Below are 6,000 nucleotides of genomic sequence, written 5' to 3'. Positions count from 1 at the left end.
TGTTGAATATGTACATCGTTTTTAATTCGATTACATCATTCACAATGCTTAATGGGATTGTCGTTCATTCCCTCATTAAAGATGTTAAAGGTGCTGTAAGCGATTTTAGCGTTCTTAAGCTTTCACATGACTGAGCTGTTGAATTAGACACACCCCCTTATTCCAAAACTCCACCCTCCAAAGATAATTATGAGACCAAAACCGAGCAAAAGAGCAGCATTGTTTGTTCCTGTGGCTGTCGAATTCAACAGTGGCTCAATAGCAACCTCGACTGATCCCTCGGCTGAGCCTCAATGATCCACTTCAAATACAACACTATGAGAACGAGCAAAATGATTGACAGGTGAAAAGCGTCAATGTTCGCGGACACATTTTTGTTTACTGTTTACAAAGTCTACAGCTGTCACAGTGACCGGTGAGATACACTATATTGCCAAATGTATTCGCTCACCCATCCAAATAATTGAATTCAGATGTTCCAATCACTTCCATGGCCACAGGTGTATAAAATGAAGCACCTAGGCATGCAGACTGCTTCTACAAACATTTGTGAAAGAATGGGCCACTCTCAGGAGCTCAGTGAATTCCAGCGCGGTACTGTGATAGGATGCCACCTGTGCAATAAGTCCAGTCGTGAAATTTCCTCGCTACTAAATATTCCACAGTCAACTGTCAGTGGTATTATATCAAAGTGGAAGCGATTGGGAATGACAGCAACTCAGCCACGAAGTGGTAGGCCACGTAAAATGACAGAGCGGGGTCAGCGGATGCTGAGGCACATAGTGCGCAGAGGACGCCAACTTTCTGCAGAGTCAATCACTACAGACCTCCAAAGTTCATGTGGCCTTCAGATTAGCTCAAGAACAGTGCGTAGAGAGCTTCATGGAATGGGTTTCCATGGCCGAGCAGCTGCATCCAAGCCATACATCACCAAGTGCAATGCAAAGTGTCGGATGCAGTGGTGTAAAGCACACCGCCACTGGACTCTAGAGCAGTGGAGACGTGTTCTCTGGAGTGACGAATCACGCTTCTCCATCTGGCAATCTGATGGACGAGTCTGGGTTTGGCGGTTGCCAGGAGAACGGTACTTGTCTGACTGCATTGTGCCAACTGTGAAGTTTGGTGGAGGGGGGATTATGGTGTTGGGTTGTTTTTCAGGAGCTGGGCTTGGCCCCTTAGTTCCAGTGAAAGGAACTCTGAATGCTTCAGCATACCAAGAGATTTTGGACAATTCCATGCCCCCAACTTTGTGGGAACAGTTTGGGGATGGCCCCTTCCTGTTCCAACATGACTGCGCACCAGCCACAAAGCAAGGTCCATAAAGACATGGATGAGCGAGTTTGGTGTGGAAGAACTTGACTGGCCTGCACAGAGTCCTGACCTCAACCCGATAGAGCACCTTTGGGATGAATTAGAGCGAAGACTGTGAGCCAGGCCTTCTCGTCCAACATCAGTGTCTGACCTCACAAATGCGCTTCTGGAAGAATGGTCAAAAATTCCCATAAACACACTCCTAAACCTTGTGGAAAGCCTTCCCAGAAGAGTTGAAGCTGTTATAGCTGCAAAGGGTGGGCCGACGTCATATTAAACCCTATGGATTAAGAATGGGATGTCATTTAAGTTCATATGCGTCTATAGGCAGATGAGCGAATACTTTTGGCAATATAGTGTATCTCAGGACACTTATTTCATTTATATCTTTAAGGGAGTAGGAAAATTTTTTGCATAATTTCCATGAAAAAATCGCTTACAGCACCTTTCAGTACACAATCTTGTACCTTTGAGTTTTTGTCTGATTTTCAAATACTTCTTTGCTTCAAATCAAAGGTTGTAATGTTGTGATTCACCTCGGAGCTTGTTGGTTTGGTTCATGGCTTACAACTCTTTTATGAAGGATTTTATGAAATCCCTATGGAAAAAAAAGACACTGTTGCACTCTATTTTTGTAAAAATTTTGAAAGTAGAATGCGATTATTTACTTATCTTTCCACCGTGCTTTAGAAAGGGTACAAATGATGTCACTTTTCATGCCATGTTGATTTTATGGGTAACACTTTACCCAGTAAGGTTGAATTGGTTAACTACATTACTTAACATGACCTAGCAATGAACAATACTTTTAAAACACATAATAATCTTGGTTAATGTTTAAAATGAAAAGTAGTGTGTTACATTGGTTAATGCATTATGAACTAACAATGAACAACTGTATTTTTATAAATGAACATGAACCAAGATTAATAAATGCTTTAATAAAATTTTGTTCAATGTTAGTTCAGAATACCTACTGTAATGTTAACATATAGAAACGTATTGTAAAGTGTCACCATTTTATGTTAGATAATGGTTTATCTATCATATCTAGAAAAAACAACATGGGATTTGTGCCTTTATTACTTGAAAAGATTAACTGAACAACAGTTCATGAAAGTGCCTTTAAATATTTACAAATAGCATAAATCACATATTAACTCAGTGTCCTTAATTTTTTTATGGACATGGTCAATTACATCTCCAGCTGTAGAATCAGATATTAATGAGACATTGAAGATATTGATTAGATGTTGAAGACTAACAGCTTCATGGCCAAACCCGTGGCACTGTCAGGTTGAGAGAGGATTACTGAACTCATGAGGTCACTGCCAGAATGCTGATCCACTTTAACATCAGAAGCCTGAGCTGCGAACACTCACACATCCACTGGACCTGAGTGAAAACACAACTGGAATTATTTCCCGCCCTGGGAAACCACCTTCATCAGCTGAGAGAGAACTGTGCCTTTATACAAATGGTGAGTAATAGGTTGTATTTTGTTAATTTTAAAAGTTAAATAATAAAATAAATACAAAAACACTTATTTTTTCTTTTATAAATAGGCTGTGCAGTTTTCTTATGTTTGTTAAAGTATGTCTGGACTGTACAGCAAAGATCAGGTTGTAGGTTCAAACCCACAAGGGTTGTTGATTCATCACCATTGTACCCTTCTCAGTCCTTTCTCCAATTAAAAAGAAAAAACAATGGCTGTGTTTCAAACCCAGTGAGTTGTTTACAAAGACAGAATTTTTGGCTGGCATAGGTGTGTTTTTAATCGACTTGGTACAATGGTTCATGGATCTTTGAAAAACATATAGAAAAAATACATTTCGAAAAGTTTGATCTGAGGTTTTTGCTCCACTCATTCTAAGAAAAACTCTAAGCACATTAAGCTGTTAAATAAGATTATCCAATATCAGTCACATCAACTCATCTCTTGGGATCTAAAAATATATAAACAGAGGTTCTTAGAAGGTCTCAGGGGTCCGGTTGTAATTAATTTATAGTATATTAGTGTTAATTTATAGTTATAGTAAAAATGGTCTATTATTATTATTAAAATGGTTATAATAACTACTTTTTTGTGAGACTGAATTAATGATAAACTGAAGTTAAGATTGACTAAACTCAGATGAACAGATGGTAGTCTGAGTCATTTCACTGCCACCTGTTATGGTAAACAGAGCTGATGGCCCGAATGCATGAATGCTGAAATCTGATTAGTTCCTTTGGAGGAAGCAGATTTTACTAAACCCACTGTGGTAATTTTCTCATCATCGATCAGATTTTCCTGGCTAACCTGAAGGTTTAACTTCTCAGTGCACCCACTAATTATTCTCAACCACCCAGAACACCCTAGCAACTACTTGGCAATGTGCTAGCAACAGCTCTGAGCACCTTAGCAAGGCATAGCAATGTGCTAACAACAATCTGGAAGCCCATACCACATACAACACCCTAGCAACTACTTAGCAATGCCCTGGCAACATTTAGAACACCATTTTATCTGCATAGAAACATGCTAACAACCACTCAGAAAACCATAGCAACCGCATAGCAATGCCCTAGAAACTACCCTAGCAACTGCTTAGCAGTGTGCTGGCAACCATTCAGAACACCTTTTCAACTGCATAACAACATGCTAACAACCACTCAAAACATCTTAACAAATCAGAATCAGAATGAGTTTTATTGCCAAGTATGCTTCCACATACAAGGAATTTTTCTTGGTGACAGAAGCTTCCAGTGCACAAACAATACAACAAGACAGAGATAATAATGTTTATTATTTTTTTTTATTTTTATTTTTATTTTTTTATAGAATACAAATATCAAGTGAATAGAAATATAAGTATATATAGAAATACACAATAAGACAAATATATATATATAGTATGTACAAATACAAATCCATTATATACAGTGCAAGGGAATGTAATGCTGTGTATTGCACGTAAATATAGTATAGTTTTTAACTGTTCATGAGATGGATAGCCTGAGGGAAAAAACTGTTCTTGTGCCTGATGGTTCTGGTGCTCAGAGCTCTGAAGCGTCAGCCAGAAGACAACAGTTCAAAAAGGTAGTAGGCTGGGTAAGTGAGGTCCAGAGTGATTTTTCCAGCCTTTTTCCTCACTCTGGAAGTGTACAGTTCTTGAAGGGAGGGCAGGGGGCAACCAATAATCCTCTCAGCAGTCCGAACTGTCCTCTGTAGTCTTCTGATGTCTGATTTCGTAGCTGAACCAAACCAGACAGTTATTGAAGTGCAGAGGACAGACTCAATTACTGCCGAGTAGAACTGGATTAGCAGTGCATGTGGCAGGTTGAACTTCCTCAACTGCTGAAGGAAGTACAACCTCTGCTGGGCCTTTCTCACAATGGAGTCAATGTGGGTCTCCCACTTCAGGTCTTGTGAGATGGTAGTGCCCAGGAACCTGAATGACTCCACTGCTGCCACAGTGCTGTTTAGAATGGTGAGCAGGGTCAATATTGGGGTGTTCCTCATAAAGTCCACAATCACCTGCACTGTTTTGAGCGTGTTGAGCTTCAGGTTGTTATGACTGCACCAGTGAGCCAGCTGGGTAGGGAGGGTTACTTTTGAAATGTATTCCACTACAGATTACAGAAACATGATGTAAAATGTAATTTGTTACGTATTTCATTAGATTACTCAAGGTCAGTAACGTATTCTAAATACTTTGGATTGCTTCTTCAGCACTGGTAGTTTTTTTCACTTGTTTTGACTATAAAAACTCTGCCAGTACAGTAAGACAAAATACACATGTTAAAAATACATTCTCTGAAAAACCTAAATATCTTATGCTGTGTTGTTTCTAAAACAAAATAAATCAAACTGATCTTGTTTTAAGGATTTTTAGATATTTTTACAGGAAAATAATACAAAAATTATTATCAAGAATACGATTTTTGCCCTAATATCAAAGGTCTTACTAGAAAAAAAGAAATTATGATCCAACGTGAATTTTCTTGATAAAAAAATATGATCGTGCCTGGAAACTTATGCATGTAAAATGGCTAGAAATAGCATTTTAGCTTAGCGTAAAGCTGACAATTTACACAAGGATTATTTCTATTTCTTCTGCTCCAAACTTATTTCAAACGTACTTCTTTGTCTGCTCGTAAGAATGTAACACATCATAAGAAAGTGTTTCACCGCTGTTCAAATGCACTTTGGATTGCATCATTTATATGTGTAAATGTTTTCCATCTGAAAGGACTAAATATTAAATTAAACAAATGACAATAAAATGCAAAGTAATCTCTTCAGTAATCAAAATACATTTTGAATGTAACTGTATTCTAAATACCAATTATTTAAATTGTAACTGCAGTGGAATACAATTACTAATATTTTGTATTTTAAATACGTATTCCCGTTACTTGTATTTCGTTACTTCCCAACCCTGTGAGCCAGCTATTCAACCTCCCTTCTATATGTAGACTCATCGTCATCTTGGTTGAGGCTGATGACAGTAGTGTCATCTGCAAACTTCAGGAACTTGACAGAGCGGTCCTTGGCAGTGAAGTCGTTGGTATACAGGGAGAAAAATAGTGGGGAGAGCACACATCCCTGGGGGGCACCAGTGCTGATCGTTCATGTGCTGGAAGTGAATTTCCCCAGTCCATCAGAAAGCTGGTAATCCAGTGGCAGACAGACTTGGAAACAGG

At 38.7% G+C, this 6,000-nt stretch overlaps 1 protein-coding gene across 1 annotated transcript in view; it reads left to right on the top strand.

Moving 5' to 3' along the window:
• The first annotated feature begins 2,713 nt into the window (after positions 1-2,713).
• Positions 2,714-6,000, top strand: part of LOC127416130 (protein PALS1-like) — a 46,162-nt gene continuing 42,875 nt past the window's right edge. Inside the window, exon 1 of the mRNA XM_051655282.1 lies at positions 2,714-2,791. The gene's annotated coding sequence lies outside the window, so the exon portion shown is untranslated. The remainder of the gene's footprint in view (positions 2,792-6,000) is intronic.

The sequence above is a fragment of the Myxocyprinus asiaticus genome, chromosome 25 (genome assembly GCF_019703515.2).
Source record: "Myxocyprinus asiaticus isolate MX2 ecotype Aquarium Trade chromosome 25, UBuf_Myxa_2, whole genome shotgun sequence".
NCBI lineage: Eukaryota > Metazoa > Chordata > Actinopteri > Cypriniformes > Catostomidae > Myxocyprinus > Myxocyprinus asiaticus.
This window is presented reverse-complemented; position numbering and strand designations above follow the sequence as displayed.